The sequence below is a fragment of the Danio rerio genome, chromosome 23 (genome assembly GCF_049306965.1).
Source record: "Danio rerio strain Tuebingen ecotype United States chromosome 23, GRCz12tu, whole genome shotgun sequence".
Lineage (NCBI taxonomy): Eukaryota > Metazoa > Chordata > Actinopteri > Cypriniformes > Danionidae > Danio > Danio rerio.
Genome location: NC_133198.1, coordinates 36,003,971 through 36,028,418, shown reverse-complemented (window position 1 = coordinate 36,028,418; position 24,448 = coordinate 36,003,971). Strand labels below are relative to the sequence as shown.

General features: G+C 36.7%; 1 protein-coding gene across 14 annotated transcripts in view; it reads left to right on the top strand.

Moving 5' to 3' along the window:
• The window catches only part of plxna2 (plexin A2), a 775,253-nt gene that overhangs the window by 265,132 nt on the left and 485,673 nt on the right, over window positions 1-24,448 (top strand). For 3 of the 14 annotated variants that reach the window (XM_073939239.1, XM_073939231.1, XM_073939233.1), the window contains one exon: window positions 19,426-19,540. The exons of the other annotated variants lie outside the window; for them this stretch is intronic. The gene's annotated coding sequence lies outside the window, so the exon portion shown is untranslated. The remainder of the gene's footprint in view (window positions 1-19,425; window positions 19,541-24,448) is intronic. 14 annotated transcript variants of the gene reach the window in all.

Here is a 24,448-nt window from a genome sequence, read left to right as displayed (position 1 = left end):
CCACTCGTTACAACCAAAGTAGGCAGAAGAGCATCTCTGAATGCACAACACATCGAACCTTGAGATGCATGGGCTACAGCAGCAGAAGACCACACCGGGTGCCACTGCTGTCAGCTAAGAACAGATAACTGAGGCTACAATTCGCACAGGCTCACCAAAATTGGACAATAGAAGATTGGAAAAACGTTGCCTGCTTCAGAATTTGGCGTCAACAACATGAAAGCATGGATCTATTATGCCTTGTATCAACAGTTAAGCTAGTGATGGTGCTGTATTGTGTTACATTAATATGTTGTAATAATGTATAACGACACACAATTGTGCAAAGTATGTTCTAATCCTCACAAAATTAATGCATATTTTGCATGATTTTTAAATACCTGCTTTATATGAACATATTTAATACAACTAAAAAAACAAATAGATATATTGCCACAGATGAACATGCAAACATATCATGAAATCCTTTATTGAAAGGTCAGCCAAATATCAGCACTGTATAAATAGCATAGGTTGTGTTTCAAGTGAATAGGTGAGGTCACGACTTAAAACAGACAAATAAGGAAACCCTGCTTTAGTGGAATGCTGTTATTGAACACACTTCTTCTGGCCTTTTGCTCACATTTCTCCTTTTCTTTCTCACCCCTGCAAGCTTCTCCTGCTCTTTCCTGTGCTCAGAAATTAAATGCCACCTGCTCATGTGTGTCTCTGGGCAGTGCTGAAGTAGCAGGATGCCACCTGGCATTAGCAACGAGTGCGTGTGTGCATGCATGTGTGTGTGTGCGTAAGCCTCCGCCTGCAGTGTGTCCTCTGAGTTTGAACAGAACTGGGGCTTAACTCAAACTTTTTCACCCTGAAGAGGGAAGACAGCTGGGCAGAGTAAACATGACCGCCAGCAAGACATTTCCACTTCCTACTTTCTGTCAGTTGAGATTTTTCAGTAATAGCTTCTACTTCTAGCTTTACTTTCTGAGCGTCAGGCTTATTTTAGAACATTCAGCCTGGCACTGCAGATCTATGTTGCATGACTTGTGTTTTAATGTAAATAAATAAATAAATGTATATGATTTATTCATTATTTATACACAAGTCATGTCTAAAATAAGCCTGGGCTAGATGACATACGATGCGACATACTGTACGGTGGTATTTAATGGATGTTGCATTATACATACTGTACATTACCTGTCAAAAACAGCTTTATTCTATTCTATTCTATTCTATTCTATTCTATTCTATTCTATTCTATTCTATTCTATTCTGTTATAATGTATTATATGCTACTGTCACAATCACCAGCAATATAATCCTGGCAGATCGCTGGTAAACATGCAGAACACTAATGGACTACAAACCCACCATTATATGGACTACAAATCCATTCATGTACCGCTCACACACATCTGTTCCAGTTTCTATTGTTTTCACACACTCACAACTGGGAGACGCTCATAAACTGATTACATGGACTTTATAAACTGGACACACATGCTTTAGGGCTGAGTCAAATGTGAAGGGGACACTGGACAAAGAAGTGCAGATTCAAATGCAGGGTTTATAAATAGGATGGTCAGGTAAGCTATGGTCAAAACAGAAACAAACTAATGTATATGGGCAATCCAGAGGTAAATGGTCTGTACAGGCAGGCAGGAGACAATGTAAAACAAACAAAACAAAACAAAGCAAGGGTCAAACACGGAAGGCAAGACTAAGAAAACGCCTCAATGTTAACAGTACAGATAAACAAGACTTAGCACTGATCCGTGTGTGTTGTTTCCATGTAAGCAGTCCTTGGTGATCCTCTGGCTGTGTGTGTGCCAGCAGAATCCAGAACAGGTGCATGTGAGTGGTGCATGACTGGATCTGTAGTTTGTATAATGGTGGATTTATAGTTCTATGGCGAACTGCGTGTTTACCAGTGATCTACGAGGACTAGGTCACTGGTGATTATGACAGCTATGATACCATTACCATATACTACGTACCATGTGCTAAGGCAGGGATTCTCAACTTTATTCACTTCAGAGCCCGGCTCACCTCCTTCAACAAAATTTGAAGGCCCATGTCAGACATTTTTTCTTAAACTGATTGTCTAGGGAAAATGCCTTTTTTAAAATGTTATTTATTAGCACAATATATATATATATATATATATATATATATATATATATATATATATATATATATATATATATATATATATACACAGTTGAAGTCAGAATTATTAGCCCTCTTTTGATTTTTATTTTTTTAATTTTTACTTTTTTAAATATGTCCCAAATGATGCTTAACAGAGCAAGGACTTTTTTACAGTATGGTTGATAATATTTTTTCTTCTGGTTAAAGTCTTATTTGTTTTATTTTGGCTAGAATAAAAGCAGTTTTTTTATTTTTAAACACTATTTTTGTGATAAAATTATTAGCCCCTTTAAGCTATTTTTTTTTCAATAGTCTATAGAACAAACCATCATTATTCACTAACTGCCTAATTACCCTAACCTGCCTAGTTAACCTAATTAAGCCTTTAAATCTCACTTTAAGCTGTATAGAGGTGTCTTGAAAAATATCTAGTAAAATATTATTTACTGTCCTCATGGCAAAGATAAAATTAATTAGTTATCAGAAATAAGTTTTTAAAACTATTATGTTTAGAAATGTGCTGAAACAATCTTCCCTCCGTTAAACAGAATTTGGGGAAAAAAAATAAACAGGGGCGTTAATAATTCAGGGGGGCTAATAAATCTGACTTTAACTGTATGTATATATATATATATATATATATATATATATATATATATATATATATATATATATATATATATATATATATATATATAATCCTATATTTTCAATATTTTATTATATATATATATATATATATATATATATATATATATATATATATATATATATATAATAAAATATTGAAAATATAGGAACATATATTTTATTTTATTTTTTTAAAACACACACAGATTCAAAGCTCCTGAATTCTTTAGGTATTTTTTACTACTGCTGAGTATTCTATAACAAACCTGACAGGTCAACAGGAGATGCCAAAAAAATTTTAAAATAAAATAAACATTAAAAAACAGCTATTACAAATAAACAACAACAAAAAAGTAAAATACAGTAAAAACACTCTAAGTCTGTTGAAACACATAGATCTGAAGGCTGTTGGGTTTTTAGTTTATTAAAGAAGTTTGTTTTTCTAGAAATGGGTTGCAGCTGGAAGGGCATCCCCTGCGTAAAACATATTCTGGATAAGTTGGCGGTTTATTCCGCTGTGGCGACCTCGGATTAATAAAAGGGACTAAGCCGAAAAGTTAATGAATGAATAAAGGAGTTTGCTGACAGAAGTGAACAGTTGTTCACTAAAACATAACAGAGTCTTGCTAAATCTTCCTTTATGGGTTCATGCCCATTATAAAACCCTCGCACTCGTGTTATAAAATATTAATTCGGACAACTATGCTGATATTTTAAAGTCCACAAAAAGAGAGCACGCAATTGCGAATCAACAGAGATGTTATTAAAACATACTTAATAATTAAATCCAATAATTATAGTAAGGCAAGGCAAGTTTTTTTATGTAGCACATTTCATACACAGTGGCAATTTTTTTTGACAAAAATTTATGCTTTACATAAACAGGTATAAAAAAGACAAGTATAAGAAAATAAAACAAACTATAAAAATAATTAAAAACAGATAAAACTGATTAAATGTGTCAATGTGTTAATAATTGTAAGAATTAATGTGTTAATAATTGTAAAAGTACAATAAATAAGTTAATTTTAAGCTATCCCGCGGCCCACCTGCAGGATCGCTAAGGCCCACTAGTCGGCCGGGGCCTACCGGTTGAGAATCCCTGTGCTAGGGAACCATAGTATGCACAAACATATAGTAATGCTTGTCAAGGCTGCATTTGTTTGCTAAAAATACAGTAAAACTCTGAAAAACAGTAAATCATTATCTATTATTTTTATGTTTTCCATTTTTATAATTATTATTTTTGCTTTAAAATATGTATTTTCATTCATTCACTCATTTTCCGTCGGCTTAGTCCCTTATTTATCAGGGGTCACCACAGCAGAATGAAACGCCAACTATTCCAGCATATTTTTATGCAGCGGATGCCCTTCTAGCCACAACCCAGTACTGGGAAACATCCATACACTCTCGCATAAATACACATACACTAAGGCCAATTTAGTTTACTCACTTCACCTATAGCACATGTCTTTGAACTTTGGGGGAAACCGGACCACCCTGAGAAAACCCACAAAACCACAGGGAGAACATACAAACCCAAAATGAGTTATAAAATGTATATTTCCATCACAAAATGATGTACATTATGCATGCATGGTATCATGCATAATAATGTGAATAAGGTAAAAAAAAAAAGAATAAAATAGCAATATCTTTGGAAGCGATGATGGACACTGTTCATTAGTCTCATGCGAAACTTAAACGTGTTTTAGGTTTGTGAAAATTAAAAAATATGCCTATAACCAGAAAATTTTGTAAAACATATTGACAGCTGAAAGACAATGGAAGAATTAAAGTGCTTTTATACAGTATAGACAATTTCAGTGTGGTCATGTCTTTGGCCTATGAACATTTCCTGCATGTTATCAAACTATTTCATAACTGTAACAAGATGCAATTCAATCATATCTTAATGTTAAAACAGCTATCATAACATTATTTATCAATACGTGGCTCTTTTTGGATTCTCAGAAGCTATAGTAATTAAAAATGTGAAACAGGAAATGCATTGGGACCATTGTTTTTGTTTATATGCCTCAAAACAGTCTATAAGCATCCCAAAATTTATGAAACAAAACAAAGCACATCTAAACCCATCAAACAGCAGACTGGTAGACTCATCTCCTCTTCTCCTGTTACCTGGTCTGTGCGGTATACTGACATTAACCTTTAGGATCCTGACAGGCGGGTCGACCCCCTGCCAAATAAAGAGGGTTATGCTGTTGCGGAGAGCAGGGTTTATGGATCGATTGCCCCTGGGTCTTCACTGACCAACAGGATGTCAAAGATAAGAAGTGTGGAGCGGGGCTTTGAGCATCCATCCATTCCCAGCAGTGTCAGAGGCTTTAATCACGGGACGGCCTGCAACACAGGGGTCACTCACCTACAGAGGTGAAGAGTTCAGATGCCCCAGATATTTAACACTGCCATGTTGAGACAGCTACTGGGAGGAGAAAGCGGCATATACAGTGCTCAACATATATGAGTACACCCCTCACAAATTCCTCATTTAAATACATTTTTTCTATAGGAAGCTTTAAAATATTATATCCATGCATATACATTGGATTAGTCAGTACCGAATCCAAATCTGGAGCTAATCTAACCAAACAACTTATGAAGACTTATTAAAATTAATATCACATTTATATGTTGGGAAAAATATATTAAATAAAACATTTTAAAAAGCAAAAGAAATTCAAGAGAAAATGTAAAAAAAAATGTTGAAAATTTGTTGTTTGTAATTTTTTTTTTCTATATTTCTCATTAATTTAAATATATTATCTCTCTATTTCTAAAAATGTTTGGTGACTAAAATATTATTTTAATAAATATATACATTTAGTAAATGTAAATTACCTACAGTGCATCTGGAAATTATTCATAGCGCTTCACTTTAAAAAAAAAAATAATAATAAATGTTACAGTCTTATTCCAAAATGGATTAAATTCATTTTTTTTTCCAAATTCTACACACAATAGCCCATAATGACAAAATCACATGTACATCAGTATTCACAGCCTTTGCTGTGAAGCTCTAAATTGAGCTCAGGTACATTCTGTTTCCACTGACCATTCTTGCAGCTTTATTGGAGTTGACCTGTGATAAATTCAGTTGATTGGACATAATTTGAAAAGGCATACACCTATAAGGTCCCAGGGTTGACAGTGCATGCCAAAGCACAAACCAAGCATGAATACAAAGGAATTGTCTGTAGACCTCTGAGGCACCAGGCTGGGGAAGGTTACAAAATCATTTCTGCTGCTTCCAGTTCCAATGAGCACAGTAGCCTCCATCATTCATAAGTGGAAGGTGTTTGGAACCAAAGGACTCTTCCTAGAGCTGGTTATTCATCTAAGCTGAGTGATCGAGGGAAAAGGGCATTAGTCAGGGAGTTGATTAATAACCCAAGTGTCACTCTGTCCGAGCTCAAGTGTTCTTCTGTGGAGAGAGGAGAACCTTACAGAAGGATAACCATCTGTGCAGCAATCCACCAATCAGGCCTGTATGGTAGAGAGGCCAGACGGAAGGCACTTCCCGTCTGGAATTTGCCAAAAGGCATCTAAAGGACTCTCAGACCATAAGAAACAAAATTGTCTGGTCTGATGGAGTGAATGCCAGGTGTTATGTTTGGAGAAAACCAGGTACCGCTCATTAAAAGGCTAATACCATCCCTACAGTGAAGCATGGTGGTGGTAACATCATGTGTGGGGATGTTTTTCAGCAGCATGAACTGGAAGACTAGTCAGGATAGAGGGAAAGATAAATGCAGCAATGTACAGAGACATCCTAAATGAAAACCTATTTCAGAGATCTCTTGACCTCAGACTGGGGCGACGGTTCATCTTTCAACAGGACAAAGACTCAAAGTACACCTCCACAATATCAATGGAGTGACTTCACAACAACTCGGTGAATGTCCTTGAGTGGCCCAGCCTAAGCCCAGACCTACATCCTCTTGAACACCTCTGGAGAGATCTGAAAACGGTTGTACACTGTCGCTTCCCATCCAATCTGATAGAGCTTAAAAGGAACGGCAAAGAGAAATGGGCAAAAATTTTACAAAGACAGATGTGCGAAGCTTGTGGCATCATATTCAAAAAGACTTGAGGCTGTAATTGCTGCCAAATGTGCATCAACAAAGTATTAAGCAAAGGCTGTAAATACTTATGTACATGTCATTTTTCAGGTTTTTCTATTTTTAATAAATTTGCGACAATTTCAAAAAATCTTTTTTTTTCACATTGTCATTCTGGGGTATTGTGTGTAGAATTTTGAGGAAATAAATAAATTTAATCCATTTTGAAATAAGACTGTAACATAAAAAATGTGGTAAAAGGGTGGTCTCTCAACTTTCAGCCTTTTCCCCTTATCCTACATCTTTAAACCTGATTTCTACTTCTATTCAGTCGAATATCTATAAGTCGTGAAATATAAATGTCATAAATAATTTACTGGGGCAAAACGAACACACTGAAAAAAGTGATTCACTGGGTTTATTAACGCCCCATTTACAATGGGCTTCAGCGTCAACATTTGACAGAAGGCGTGTCTGAAGTTGGGGCTGAAGCGATCGTCATAGCAGCGTCAGCCAACAAAATTAGTCAGCAATAGACCACTGTCTGAGCTGGTGTATTTTCATACAGTGATCTGATTGGCTGATGCTTCCGTCGGCGCTTCAAAAGTTGAGCAAGTCCCAACTTGTGTTACGAGCAACACCTCTGAAGCGACTCCGTCGGATCCACAATGCAGTTTGGAAACGCCTGACGTCACCCATTCGAAGTGAATAGGAAGCATCGAAGCTGACGCCCCGTGTGAATGAGGCGTGAATTTTACAGTAGTCAAGTGGCTGCAAACAATTTATATGGGTTTAATTTAAACAAACAAATTAAGTAACATTACTCAATTTAATTTGTTTAAATTAGCTTTAATTTGTCTAAATTCAGCCTATAATAAATGTTTGCAACCGCTTAATTGACTAAATCCAGTGAATTCTTTTTTTTCGGTGCACTGGCTAAGCCACGAATGTGAGTAAAAATTAGTAAACTGCATTACTTGGAAGGAAACTTCTAACAATGGCTGAGGATTCAACATGGTTTAGTGGAATTATCAAATCAAAGAGACTACTGTAATTATCATAAATATGTAATATTATGCACAGCACCAGGAATTTTTTTCCATGCGAGTTGTTCATGATAAGGGTTTTCGATGTCTAGAAGTGGCTTGGTTCAGAGATAATGATGCTTAGCATGGACTTTCTGTCCTACAAGTGCTGTGAGCTTGAGTTGCTTATAATGTGTAATTATATATAATTGCATTTTTAAAATGCACCCAGCACCAAACGTCAAGTTTGGAATGGTTTAAATCTGTTGTCAGCAAAAGGGAGGCATTTCAGAGAAGCTTCCCTGTGGTTTTCACCAGTATAAACTGTGGAACAAACAGTATAATCTGTGGTTCAACAGATAACAACAAACACCCAAACATATTGATTCTGTCATGCAAATTAGTATCAGTGCTATTGTTAATATGATTATTCATGTCTCTTTTTACATTTACATGTCATTTAGCAGATACTTTTGTGCAAAGCGACTTACAAGGAGGCGGCATTCAGCGATTCAACAAAAAGAGGCAATACACACAAGAACCGATAATTACACAAATTAACTTTATTATTAGAAATAAAAAAAGAAAAATATCATTTTATTTAACTTTTTTAATGTTATAAGTCTACATAACTGTAGACTTTCATGTGACAAAACAAAACAAAAAAAGTTTGCCAAATCAACCCGCCGGACTCGCAGTTAAATCAGCTGATATCTGAGAACAACTGCAGTCATTCTTTGGCTTGACTCTGCAATATGGCATTCAACATAAGCAGCCATCTGCACAATTAGCATAGCACATCCTCTCGCTCGCCACCTCCATGCTCCCCGTCACTTCTCTCCAGCGCCGCCATGTCAAATCAATGTCAAATTTAAATGTTAATAGAATCTTAAATTATTCACCGTGTAGTTTAGCCCCTTTGACCTATTCCTCAGTGTGGAGTGAGTCTCAGTCCTCTTCCAGAATATATCAGAAGACGGTGCCTTGTCCTTTTCCCCTGAGTGTGTATCCATTTTTTTTTTCCATTTGTGCCTGAATACTTACAGTCTGATTGGAAAGTGGGACATCATTTTGTATTGATGTATATTGTATTGATTTTATTCAATCATATGGGATAGTCGATTGCTTCTAAAACTAGTTTGCTGCTTGCAAAAGCAATGGATTATACCTGCGGACTGCATAGGGGCTTCTTTTAAGGTTAGTTTAAAGCATTTTTTTTTTAATAGTTATGTTAATGACAACATAATGATTATCTTTGATTAAACTATACTTTTAAGAATGTTCTAAGATACCCCATATTTAGGTATTATCAAAATCCTATTCAAGCTAAATTCGTTTGGTATTCTAGACATTCAAGTTCCTTATAATGGCACCTGATTCATTATTTTACCAATTAGTGATTAGCTTTTTTTTATTCAGATGGACTTAATCTGCCACATTTCCAGTTTCACTTTCTCCCATAGTTAAAATGTGCCATCATTCTACTTCCTAAGCCTTTGGTAATATTAACCATAGATAAGTATACTCAGATGACACATTTGACCACTCCAGACACATCGATGTGTCCGCCTACTTGGAATGGTCAATATGTCATCACTCACGGCACAAATCAATATGTTTTTCAAGATGACACAACTCTGTTTAACCTCAAGTTAAAAGAAAGGCAGATATTTAAATTCTTGTGGTTAGTGTTTTTTATATGTAACTCAATATTACGGGTTATTAAACTATGCCTCCTTTCATATTGAAGCATACATTCATCTCATGTTACAGCTGCAGTCATTTTACCCACTAGTGTATACAGACTGGCTTTGACCATTCCTATATGGAGGACGACTTGCATCTAGTGGCCCCTGATAATTACATATAGGAAGTCAATTGACATCAATATCAGAATGCATTACAAGGTCAGTAAAAATATATATTTATTATGATCTAACAAGGAACAACAGAATTAGCTCTGCAGTATAAAGGTTACCCTAAGGGTCCCGTGAAGCCATTTAAAATGTGCATTTTTGTTTGGTGTGTGATGAAATTGGAATTGAAATATGAAAACAGGGCAGGGCATAGAGTGGCTCCTCCCCCTTTAAAAAACAGCCAATGGTCCTGGTTCACAGCTCTGTCCTGGCTCTTGATAAGCTCAAGCGCATATAGTAATATCATATTGAAGGGGGTGGGGCATGTCAGATACTAAAGAGCATTTGATTGGTCTGAAGAGTCAATGAAAAACTGAAGTATGGCATAAAAACATAAAAAAAAAAAATGTTGATCCATTTTGGCGGGAAGTGACAAACTGAAACTTTTGGATGTTTATTTACTAATGCGGAATTTGTTTTGGAGCACACCAAGTAGGTGTAATTCAATAGTAACATGCTAATTCATAATCTTGGAATAGGAACACTTGGGAAAAGGGTTAGAGGAACTAAAGGAACTTTGTTGGTGCCATGACCCGGATCAGAGTGAGGTCTATTGAGTTGTAAGGTTAAATGAATAGCTCCATTTTCTGGCCTAAAGAGGTGACTGATGCTAAATACTGCATACTTGTAAGTGCACCCACTTCTCATGCTAGAAATACCCAGATGGTACGGAGCCAGATCAGTCTCAAAAATAATAATATATGAATAATAAATGCACAGCACAAATCACATTTACAAAATCCAATTTGTAAATTCAAAACACAACTTATGAATTTACAAGTATAAATCATAAATATTTTCCCAAATGAATTAGATGTGTGCATTTATAAATTGTATTTTATATTTTCAAATTGGATTTTGTGCATTTCAATTTATTTTCCTTCAGCTCAGTCTCTTTATTCATTAGGGGTCACCACAGCGGAATGAACCGCCAACTTATCCAGCATATGTCTTACACTGCGAATGTCCTTCCAGCTGCAACCCAGTACTAGGAAACATCTATACCCGCTCATTTACACACATACACTCCGACCAATTTAGTTTATTCAATTCACCTATGGCGCATGTCTTTGGACTGTGGAGGAACCCGGAGCATTAGGAGGAAACCCAGGTGAAGTTTTAAACTCCACAAAGAAATGCCAACTGACCCAGCTGTTACTCGAACCAGCTACCTTCTTGCTGTGAGGCGACAGTGCTAACCACAGAGGCACCGTGTCGACGCATGTTGTGCATTTTTGAATTGTATTTTGAATTTTAAAAATTGTGTTGTGGATTTACGAATTGTGTTTTGTGGATTTAGGAATTGTGTTTGGTGGATTTACGAATTGTGTTGTGGATTTACGAATTGTGTGTTGTAGATTTACGAGTTTTGTTTTGTTTTGTGTGTGTTTGGTGGATTTAGTAATTGTATGTTGTGGGTTTAAGAATTGTGTTTTGTGGATTTAGGAATTGTGTTTGGTGGATTTATGAATTGTGTTGTGGATTTACGAATTGTGTGTTGTGGATTTACGAGTTTTGCTTTGTGGATTTACGAATTGTGTTGTGGATTTACGAATTGTGTTGTGGATTTACGAATTGTGTGTTGTGGATTTACGAGTTTTGCTTTGTGGATTTACGAATTGTGTTGTGGATTTACGAATTGTGTTGTGGATTTACGAATTGTGTGTTGGGGATTTGCGAGTTTTGCTTTGTGGATTTACGAATTGTGCTTGGTGGATTTACGAATTGTGTGTTGTGGGTTTACGAATTGTGTTATGTGGATTTAAGAATTGTGTTTGGTGAATTTACAAATTGTTTGTTGTGGATTTATTAATTGTGTGTTGTAAATTTACAAATTGTGTTTTGTGAATTTACTCATTGAGTTTTGAGTTTACTAATTGGACTTGTGCATTTACGAATTGTGTATTTGTGTATTTATGAATTGTTTTGGATTTACTAATTGGATTTGTGCATTTATTAATTGTTTTAAGTTTACTAATCACATTTGTGTATTTACTAATTGTGTTTTGAATTGACGAATACAATTTTGTAAATGAATTGTGCATGTATTTTATTTTGTAAATGTATTATTTTTGAGACTGTATTATTTTTGAGACTGATCTAGCTTTATAAGATGGAAGTGTGGTTTGAGAGATGAGTTTAACTGAGGCCATCTAATAATCACTGCATGAGTAAACCTCACTTCCCTGCCCTCAAATAGGCTGTGGCCTTAAGCATCCTTATTAGTGCTCCAAGCTCACATGCATGAAATGCCAATTTGAATTCTACTCTGAGTTGTAGTTGTTACAACAGTTGTTTTTATAGTGGTGTGAATAGCTCTTTAGGGTGCAGCCTTAGAAGGCAGCTCTCTATGTAAGCAATAGGGTGCATACTAGATTTTTGAACAGAGCTCCTGTGTAGGCTTGTTTCAAAGTGACAGCAATGGTGGGGCAGGCGAAGTGCAGCCTGGAGAATCAAATTAACTGGTGGATGTGTTTCTGCCAGAGACTTTGGTTAACATGGAACAGCGCTTCAATACGTGTATCACCCTGACCTTTAGAAGAATTACGGCGAGAAGGCCATCTTCCATACTCGACTCTCTTCTGCAAGCGTCTTGCTGCTCTGCCAGACGTGGCCTTTCCAGCTAGTGGTTCAGGACTTGTTAAATGTAATAGAGCTCCTAATGCCCAGACCTCCATCTGGCCCGGGTCAGGTCCCTGACATTAATGGATTCCAGCACTCATTAAATTTATTTAAATCATGCCTCTATGGCCAGGCGATGCAGTGGGGGGTGGGAACCTTATCTGAGGAAGAGGCCTTCAGACTGTTGCTCTGTCAAACTGCACAACGGGGTGGATCGCATCTGCAGATTTAAAGGGGGAACCAAGGAGAACTCTGTCAAAATGTTTCCTCGCATAGAACACCTTGAGCAGTTACGAACATGGTGAGCTAGGCACTAAAAAGTCATTAAGGTGGGGATAAATCTTCAAGTGTAAGCAGTTTCACAGCTGTTTGGGGAAAAAAGAGAGGAGATTAGGAAACAAGTTTTAAAAATGCATCTAGATCTCACGATAAATGTCACTGATTCTGTTTAATGATCTGGCGATACTAATGTGTACCCAAAGCAACCATTTATTGTAGATTTCAAAGGTTTTAAAAGTGTTGTTAAATCTTGCTATAATGACATGGGCGGTGTTTTATACAAGAATAAACAGCATCCCTTTGAGCCAAATCTATGTCCCTTGTTTATTTCAGTCTTTTTACACTGACTGAACAGGGAGACACTGTAGTGCTATGTCATAATCACAAGTCATGATTACAGTGGCGAAATGAAACCCAACTGGGCATGATATGACAAGTTTTTAATGATTTGGGTAGTAATTTCTCTGTTCATGTTGAAAACAAAAACGATACGAGACAGTCAGAGTATATTATATTTAGTCTTAGATGAAGACGCCTTCATGACCAATTAGAGTTCATAGTTGGAAGGGATGTTTAAAACAAACACTAAAACAGAGTATGTGATAACAAAATGTACTCAGTGTTTGCACTGGCAGCTTGTTTTAACAAAAGCTCAAATTCACATTTCTCTTTGCTTAAAACATTGCAATGTGTATAATTAGGAAAAGTAAATTTAGTAATTTAGTAAAGTAATTAAACATAATAAAATGTAATGTGCAAATTTAATATCTTTTTCTGAACAACACATACAGTTGAAGTGAATTATTAGCCTCCCTTTGAATTTTCTTGTTTTTAAAATATTTCCCAAATGATGTTTAACAGAGCAAGGACATTTAGACAGTATGTCTGATAATATTTATTTATTTTGGAGAAAGTCTTAGTTTTTCGGCTAGAATAAAAGCAGTCTTTATTAAAAAAAAAAATAATAATAATTTTAAGGTCAAAATTATTCACCCCTTTAAGCTATATATTTTTTTCTGATAGTCTACAGAACAAACCATCGCTATAAAATAACATGCCTACTCTAACCTGCCTAGTTACCCTAATTAACCTAGTTAAGCCTTTAAATGTCAATTTAAGCTGTATAGAAGTTCTTAAAAATATAGTCAAACATTATTTACTGTCATCATGGCAAAAGAAAAATAAATTAGCTACTGGAGATGAGTTATTTAAACTTTTATGTTTAGAAATGTGGTGAAAAAATTGTCTCTTCGTTAAACAGAAATTGGGTAAAAAATAAACAGGGGGGGCTAATAATTTAGGGGGACTAATAATTCTGACTTCACCTGTATGTGGCACATTCCACCAGACCAAAATTTGGGTAAATCATTGATGTTGTTTTAAGAACATTTGTTTTTTACACCATATAAAATGCTGGTTTGTGTTAACCCAATGTTGGATTTGTCCATATTTGATCCAGCATTTTGTTAAACAACACAAAATTATTTTTGTAGTGTATTAAACATGTTATATAGTCTACATTGGTGTTGTGAAGTTAAAGTCAAGTGTCAGGGTTCTGCCACTCTGGTCTTGTAAATTCTTGTTTTGGTGGCAGAGCTCTGACACTACCCATGTCTGGTCCTGTTTCTGTCTCTGTGTGCGCTCTGCGTCACTCAGACACGCGTGCTCTTGTACTAGTGTTTGTGTTTGTTCTGTCAGCATCGCGCTGCTTTATTCTCGGCGCCTCCGTCTAGTTGGTTTCAGTTTTGGTTGGCGCTGAGATAAAGCATGCGCGTTGCTTATGTGTGAGCGCACGGTAAGGTGTTTATCTATCGTGTGCTTGTGTCTTGCGTCTCTTGTCAAAGCACATGGCTTGGTGTTTACATTGTGGTCACGTGCTTTTGTCGTGTGCTTCAGTGTTGTGCTTGTCTTGTCATGAACATGCGGTTATTGAGTTCTCTCATTGGCTGCATGTTCTTGTCCTGTTTTATGTGAGCGCATGGCTTGTGTTGTCTCTCTGTGTCATGCGCTCTCCCGTCTATTGTCTTGTCCCACCCTCCTTGTTAACTCATTATTAGTTTGTCATGTTCACCTGTTTGTGTCAATTTACTTTTGCTTTATAATCCCCTCATGTTTTCTGTTCTGTGCCAGTTCATTGTCGTTAATTCCATGTCCTGTGCTATCCAGTCCTGTTTGTCCTGCCAGCCCATTCAAGTTTGTTTGAGTGTTTGTTTTATAGTTATGTTATCCCCCTCGGGGTGGTTTTTGTTGTCCTTTTTGTTTTATTGTTATTAATAAATACCATCTTATGTTGCATTTGAGTCCTCGCTCCCTCTTCCTTCTTGAAACCCTGACAGTCAAGTCTATATTTTTATAGTACTTTTACAGAGTAGATTGCCTAAAAGCTGCTTAATATAGATGGAGAAAAGAGAATAAAAGCCATAAAAGTATTTCAGATTGTGGAAACAATCCAGTATATCAGACAGGCAGAAGAGTTCTGGTAGAATGCTGGTCTAGGGGTTAGTATAATTGAGGTCATCTAGTAGGATCTGTGCAAATAACTTCCCCTCACTCTCTGACCTTAAAAGATGCTTAAGCAGAAGATGCTAGAGGCTGTGGTTTTATAGCATCCATGCTTGTAAACCTACCTCCTATGCCAGACATGCCAGTTTGAATCCCACTCTGTGCAGGGCCAGAAGATCTTGAGTAGTACATCGGTGCTATGATCTGGTTTAGAGTGAGGTTAAGGGGCTTAGTGTAACAGAAGTCAGCGAGTAGGAGCTTAAATAAATTCCCCTCACTCAAAAAGGCACACTAGCAACTGATGCTAGAGGCTGTGGTTTTTAGCATGCTTGCTAGTATGTCCAACTTCCACTCTGGGGTGTGTTTGTGAAGACCATCGCTGTCCAACTAAGTTTGCAAGTTCCATCGTTACAAACCTAGTTTGTTGATTTAGTGTGTCCGAAATCTATCGTTCCAACAAACATTCGCAAACTGCATCGCAAACGTCTGAGCTTGCAACTACACCTTGAGAGCTGTAGTTAGAAACATAGTTCCTGGCTGTTTTCTATTCCTAGTTATCCCCCCTATGCCCTGTTCATTTAGAACATTCTAACATTTAAACATGGAATTATTAAATAAAAAAGCATTAAAGTCATCTCTTTTTGGTGTAATTTGCTTTCAAAGTAATTTTAAAGTTCAGTTTTAGCGATCTTCATGTTTACAACTGTGCTCCCTTTGTAGTGCACTTTGAAAACATTTATGTAATTTTAAACACAGCCATGGCTTGTGACGAAAGCTATAGGTGATCTTTTATTAAAAAGCGTAATTTATGTTATGTCTCCAAAGCTTGTGAAAACAAACAAACAAAAAAATATATATAAAAAATAAAAATAATAATAATAATAATCATTTTCATCATCATCATCATCATCATCATCATTAATAATATGCTTAATATTATTATTGAAGTAGGATTTTTTTTTCTATTTCCTAATAAATAATAAATTTCATTTCTTAATAAATAGCCTCAGTGTTTATTTATTTATTTATTTATTTATGTATTTATTTTTTATGATTTATATATAAGATTAGATACGTATTAGCTTTTGTAAGTGATTTTTTGTTTTAGAATATTTACATTTACATTTACATTTAGTCATTTAGCAGACGCTTTTATCCAAAGCGACTTACAAATGAGGACAAGGAAGCAATTTACACAACTAAGAGCAACAATGAATAAGTACTAAAGGCAAGTTTCAGGTCTGTAAAGTCTAAGAAGGGAAGTATTAGTAGTATTAGTTTTTTTTTTTTTTGTACAGTTAGTGTGTTATTCAAAGAGGCAATTGCAGATTAGGAAGTGAAGTGGAGACTAAATAGTTGAGTTTTTAGTCGTTTCTTGAAAGTAGCGAGTGACTCTGCTGTTCTGATGCAGTTAGGGAGTTCATTCCACCAACTGGGCAGATTGAGCGTGAGCGTGAGCGAAAGTGATTTCTTCCCTCTTTGGGATGGAACCACGAGGCGACGTTCATTCACAGAACGCAAGTTTCTGGAGGGCACATAGATCTGCAGAAGTGAGAGCAGATAAGAAGGAGCTAGGCCAGAAGTCACTTTGTAGGCAAACATCAGAGCTTTGAATTTGATGCGAGCAGCAACTGGCAGCCAGTGCAAACGGACTAGCAGCGGAGTGACATGTGCTCGTTTAGGTTCATTGAAGACCACTCGTGCTGCTGCATTCTGGAGCAGCTGCTGCATTCTGGAGCAATAGGAGCAATATTAGAATATAATATGTAATGTTCTCAATAATATTTGTAAAGCAAACATAGGCCCTATAAGTGCTGTTTACATATATTTCAATTAATATGGATAGTGAGTGTATGTTTTTACCAAAACTAATATAATTAAAATGTGTGTGTATGTAAAACAATATATTTGCCCAAAGAAATGATGGGGTTCTTCTTAAAAGAAGTTGTTACCTCCCTGTTTAGAGCATCATTATGGGTGTTTAACGTTACAACTAACATGGTTCAAACGATAGATCTGCGACAGAGAAACTGTTTTGGGGAAAAAAACGTCACTACATTGTTCTTTTCCCAAACGATGCATTGTACTATGATTGTTCAGACGCGAGTTTAGTCGTTGTTTTGGAAACTCACCCAATGACTGGTTGCATTTTTTGACTATGTCAAACAATCAGAACTTGTGGTTAAATATTATAATTTCCTTATAATTTATTTACCTTTTGTGTTTTTGTTGTTCAGGATCTAAATTGCAGTGTATTCATTAAAAGTGCTGGTGAAAATGGTCTAATTGGGGAGTCTGCTTGGTACTGTCACCAACACTATTGTTCTGTTTTAGCTTGAAAATATTTTAGTTGATGCTAAATCATAACCAGTTTGCCATCGGTACTTAATTATTTCTGATTCAATAAATAAAAAAAAAGGTTATGAATCACTGGTAAAGTAGAGGAATGGTGTTTGTAAGTAAGCTTTGAAAAGATGTTTTCAAAGAATAGTTCATTGTTCTGTCTCTGGGTGAATAACGGCATGAGGAAGATGCAAATGGAGAAATGTTCTCTTTGTTTCAACATTGACCTTGTGCTTTCTTTACACGTTTCTATGATGTCAGTGTTTATGCGACTTGATGTCTTTTACTCGGAGTGTCGAAGCTCTTTACAAGGCATGGCAGGTGATGAGAAGTCAAAGTCAAAAACATGCAAAGTGAAGGGATATCAAACAAACAGCCTCAAACAGATTCAGATTTGGCATGGTGACAGTGTAGTGCTCGTGTCCCCTACCAAACCCCACCCTCTTCTCCAACTGAGAATTTTAATAATGGTGCCTCAGAGGAACACCGTAAAATATTAGTTTTCCCAAACACCCAACAGCCCCCCTTCCCTCCAGCCCCGATCGGCATCTCTGTCTCATTACAGCTCTGGGATTGATGATTTTGTTTCATGAGCATCTTGACTGAGACCGGATGGATGGAGGGTTAATAAAACATGAGGAAACATTAGTATTCACCTCATGCTCTCCTCTACAACATGGCATGGCATCTTTCCTCTCCTGCCATCCCTCAGATGTTCCAGAGCCAAATGCTTCAGCGGTGGGCTGGGAATTGGGGGAACAATATCTGGTCCCACATAAGACCTGCATAGCTCATCAACATTTAAACTCACATCTGAGCGACCAAAATGTCCACATAGGAATTGTTGCTTGCTTTCGATGCAAATTTCGGAGACTGACTTATCCATTACCAAGTGCCAAGGGTCATTACCCTGTGTAATATAGGATTCACTGCACATGCATATTATGGCATATTACTCTGTTTTCTGTGGGGAAAAATAAATAGATGGTTGACCCATGAGAAAGCAAAACACAACATGAAAAGATTTATAGAAATATGGACTTTCTTTATCCACTGGACCCCTTGATAAATTATTTGTTTGTTTGTTTGTTTGTTTGTTATCTTGCATTTTTAAAAGGGTAAAGTAGAAAGGAAAATATTTTCTTTTTCTTAAAGGTCTCATGAATTTAAATAAAACATTTTTAGATGTTAGTATCAGTATTGATAGTTCTTAGGATATCTATAAGCGAGTGTGCTCCAAAACTCACTCTAAAACTTGGGTTGTTGTAACCCAATGTTGGGTCAAATATGGACAAACTTATTGAGTGATTCTTTGGGTCATGCATTCAGATGATTTGTGACTGCTGATTCATTTAGAAACAAAGACCTCATGCAAAAGCTAAGGCAGCTGACTTGTTTAAGAGCTTTGAAAGCAAAAAGAGCTTTGGTGATAACTTGGGGAGTATTTGAGAACTGCAATACTAAATTCTTATAAGAAATGCCATCACAAGTGAAAAACTTTGGACAAAAACATGTATTTACTTACATATTGAAACCTATAAGCAGCGCTACAAGGATTGTGAGATATTATAGGCAGTGAAGGACACATCCATACTGTCTTCAAAATTTGATCAAAAGAAACGAGACAGGAAGTTATTCTGAAAATGTAGTCCCATGGAAGTTTCTGGGGTATTTTTGCAGTTTTTGTTTTCGCAAATCCACGAGAGGCCGCTGTGTGCGCTTTTTCATATCTCATATTTCTCTTGCAAGTGCCGTTCGAGCCCTCGTCTGATTTTTACCATATTTTAGGATTTTACCACATTCTCACCCTGTAATTCACTTGTCAATTTTATTTTTTGGATTCCGTTTTTGTGTAACCTGATTTCTGGAACCGCTGTACCCCAGACTCAAACCTGGTCGTCGCCGTCGGGGTCAACTCCAACTGCGTCTCAAATCTGCTGATGTACATAACAAGCTAACTGGACAAACATGTTGCAGCGGGAAAGCCCTTCACACGGAGGTAAGCGGTCAGCTGGTAAGCGCGAAAAGGAACTCCATCACACTGCCCAGTAGCGTTCGCTTAAAGAAACTAATCGCAATTTTCAGAATAAGCCTGTATTGCAGGAAGTATATGGTCATTTAAATTTAGGTAGAAACCAAAAAAAAAAACCCTGACATTGAGTTTGTCCATATTGGACCCAACATTGGGTTACAACAACCTAGCATTTCTTATAGTTTAGTAAATTTCACAGATTTCACATAGAAATGGCAAGTAACATATTGAGCTGGACATTACAATTAGTAGTAGAAGTACAACTTTCTCCAATAAAATGATGCATTTGGGTCAAATGTGAGATGTTCCGTTTTGGTGTTTACATTGAATTTTCATGATATAAATAAAAAAAATATTTAATGCTCGTTATGTAGCTGCTGTAATTTCATTCTGCATAAAAGAAAAGCTTATGTGAAATTAAATTACAATTAATTTGACCTGTATCTATAATAAAACTAAATAAATAAACTGGACACAGACTAATTTAAAGTTTAAATTCTGTAATACATGTTTAATAATAGGGTGGCGTAGTGGACAGTACTGTCGCCTCACAGCAAGAAGGTTGCTAGTTCGAGTCCTGGTTGGACCAGTTGGCATTTCTGTGTGAAGTATGCTTGCTCTTCTCATGTTCACGTGGGTTTCCTCCGGGTGTTTCGGTTTCCCCCACAGTCCAAAGACATGCACCTTAGGTGAATTGGATAAACTAAAATCACCTATAGTTTGTTAGTTTGTGTGTGAATGTGAGAGTATATGGGTGTTTCCCAGTACTGGGTTGTGGCTGGAAGGGCATCCGCTGTGTAAAACATGCTGGAACAGTTGGCGGTTCATTCCGCTGTGGTGACCCCTGATAAATAAGCAGAAGGAAAAAGAACAAATTAATGTTTATTAATAGTTGTAATACTTTACACATGAAATGAAAATAGTTTCATTCTTGACACAGTTAATTAAAAGTTTGTCAAAGGCCCCTTTTACACTGTCAGGTCTTGATGCCCAATTCCGATTTGTTGCCCATATATGATTTGTTTTACCTGTCAGTTTACACATTCTTTTAATTGTGACCCATATCCAATTCATGTGTTCATGTGTTTACGTCGCACATGCGTAAAGGCAGGTTTAATCATCAGCACACTCTCAGAAATAAAGGTACAAGAGTTGTCACTGGGGCAGTGCCTTTTCAAAAGGTACTTAATTTTACTTGAAGAATCCATATTGGTCTCTTAAAGGTACATTTTAGGTGCATTTGGGTACTGGTATGTCCTTTTGAGGTACTACTAAGGACTCTTTAAGTACAAATATGTACCTGAGAGTGCACCACTCTAGCCACGATGGAAGAAATTGTCTTGTTTTTAGCTCTGCGAAATATGCAAAGTTAGCCCAACTTTAAAATGATTTTGAGGCAGGAGAGGAGGGAAAGGGCCGTCATCGCAGCTTGCACCTATGGTTTAAATATGGTGTCCTCCACCATTCAGAGGAATTTGCAGGTACGAGAGAGGTCTCAGGTCTAGTGGGAGAGAAATTGTGGCCACTGACCACTTTCCTCCTCCACGTTTCCGTTGTTGTTGTGTACCGTGTCGCCGTCTCCACACATGCTCTTCCTTCTACATCATTAAACCGCAAAGAAGTATCACATTGTTGTAAGTTTAATGACGTACAAAATGGAGCGCCTCAATAATCCGATTTGCCTCTTTACTTGATAGCTGTATTGATATCTGATTCATTTCCACATATGAAGGAGGTCTAAAACTTTTCTCTGAATATCCAAATGTATGCATTTTTTTCTGGGTTTACACGGTCACAGAACAGATCCGATCTGTGTCACCAATGAGCATTGGGTCACATTTAGCTGGCAGTGTAGACAGGGCCAAATAGTCATCAATATCAACAATATATTGGAGAAATACTACCATAAACAAACAAAGCAAAGTTTTTTCATTGTGTGGTTTTTTTGTGTTAATATCTAATCTCCCAAAATTTTACATTTTGATATTTAATATATTCTAGCTGGGACATTTCTAGTTTTGCAAGGTGCAATTATAATCGTCATGAACATGAGGTAATTTTTACATCAACCTCAAGGAAAAAGACACATCCACTGGTTTTTAATTGTAATTACCTTTTTATTTTGCTTTGATGATGAAAAAAAAACAACATTCAGCATTAGGCCTGGAAATATCTTGGAAAAGAGGTAATTAAGAAGATCTGCATTATACGGCGCAAAAGAAAAACAACATAATGGTGGAAAAATAAGTCTTACATTGTAAAATACACTGCAATTTTGGCAATTATGCTGACGGGATCTCTGGGGTTTGATTCTCTTAGTACAATCCAGCTGGGAACATTATCTTCAGTCATTGCGATAGTCAATAGCACACAATTAATTGCCCAATTGAAAGGCTCTGTTTAATAATTCAAATTGCCGTTTGTGTGAATTAAACAGAGGGCTATCTTGGCTCTATCTGAAGAGTTATTGTTCGCCTTGTGAATGGCTCGCCGCCTCTCGCTCAGCATACACTGGCAAAGCTCTGGGGATCGTATGAACATTTCTGGCTTTTTGTGATTGAGTCTTCATTGGAGTGAGGCAATTTGAATTTATTTGTTTGCCTCCTGTTGTGTTTGTTTACCACTAGCTTCAGACTTCTCAGATGAAAATGCTTGCGCCGAACATATAGCATTTTCAGGAGCAAGATGAACCATCTGAAATGAGTTTTCTGAAACAAGCCACTACCTGTAAGCATAGTGAAATGTAAATTCAGACTGGCTGTGCCTTAAAGTCAAGACAGTCAATGACTCATGCCTAACAAATATTCATTTATTTATTTATTTGATTTTGCATATATTAGCCTATTTGTTTCACGATTCTAGTGTGTCTATTCCAGTCTAAAGTTGCATAAAAACAGTATGCGAGATAAGTAGTATGTCCGAGTATTAGGTATTTTCTTAATACTGGGTTGTGACTGTAGGGGCATCCGCTGTGTAAAACATATTCTAGTATAGTCTAAGCAAAAAAAATTATGAATGAATAATCATGTTGACATTTACATTTACGCTATAACACATTTAGCTCTGCGTTCTGGTCTGTTATACTGTTCACATTTATATGCTTAACCAGCATTTCACCAGTAGCCTACTCTGAAACTATTTCGTTATTTCTTATATCTATAGTCTATTCGTTTTCGTCTCCTTATTTAGTATTCAGTAAAATAGGTTTAGTCAAAACTAAACAAAAGAAAAGGTGTAGGATTTTTTACATTACGTGAAAGACTTATCTTTAGGGATCTTTGATATGCGCACTGAATTGTGCACAATACATGTAAATGTGTAACTAAAAAAAACATATACAGCTGATTCAATTGTTGTTTATAAATCACACAACAGTGGTATACAGGATTACTTATGGCAACACTGTAATTGTGACAAAATACGGTGTATTTAACACTTTTTGTTGTGTTACTATTTAATTGTGTTCCTGTTTTGCTCTGACAATGTAGCTCTGTTTTCCATGGTTCTGTTTACTTTGTTATTTGCACAACAGCAAAGTAGTGCTGTGTATAGTGTTAAGCAGGAAAAAAAAACCTGTACTGTATTTAATTTATCAAAGATTTTGTGCAGCTCTTATTTTTTGTGCAGCTGTTTATTTGTAAACAGGGAGGGAAACCCCTTTGTTTGAATTATATCTTGCTCAAAAAATGTTTAATAAAGTTTTAATAAAAGGCTTTAACTCTAAATTAACCATTTTTGGGAAAATTCCGTATAGATATCGTATACCATTATTCCTTCTAAAGATACCGGGATATGATATTTTGCCCATATCGCCCAGCCCTAGTAAGAATGGAAAGAAATGTTCATATAACTCTTATAACTTACTATTTACTAACCCTTAAGTGGTTCCAACCCTTTATGAGTTGCTGTTAAACACAAAATAATATATTTCGAAGAAAGCTGAAAACCTGTAACTATCGACTTCACATTAGGAAAAACACATGTGAAAGCCAATTGATACAGGTTTCCAAAATTTTCCAAATAAATCTTCTGTTTTGTTTAACTCATAAAAAATGATGACAGAATTTTCAATATTGGGGGAACTATCTCTTTAACAAACTAAAATCAGACATGCATAGCCTTTGCATTTTTGACCAATGAAAAGAAAAAACATCTCTCATTTGGCCCTGAGATCACAGCGCCGTCCAAACAGCCCCAAATCAAAGCATCAAAAATTACAAGCGAATAAAAAACGCGGTGCATTTAAAAGGTCAGTCAGATACATTCTACATACGTCCTTCCATCATCCGCACCTCCACCTGAGCTCTGGCGCTTTGGCTTCAGGTAGCTTCGTCTGACAGCCGTGGAGAGTGACAGATAAGAGGGAATAATTAATTTATCAGAGGAGACCAGACTCTAATCCCCGGTGTCCCAGTGATAAGGTTGTTTTTTTTTTTCCCTCCGCTTTCTCCCCTTCCTTTAGATCTCTTCTGGTGATAGAGAGCTCTCCCTCAGCAGGTTCCCGTTAATAAGCCTGTCAGAGGGGCCAGAGAGAGTCCGTCCAGAGCAGGTTATCTCCACACCGCACACCCACGTCCCCCCCTGACAGCGGCTGGCTGGACGCTCTTTGAAACCTCAGGAGCGCCGGTCCACCGTCTGTGGGCCTTCGAGGCAGCCGTGTCATTTGAACTGCCTAATTCCGGCATCAGAAAAGGGGCAGAGGACTCGGCAGCTGACAGACCTGCCGGTGTGGGACCCGACGGGGGTTGAGTTCTTCAAAAAATTCTTTTGTGAGGGATCTAAATGCAGAGGGATTTGTTGTCTCTTTTTCATGTCCCTCCTCTTTTACTTTCCAGTCATGGCTTTGGGTTTAAACACAGGCATCCCTCCTGACGG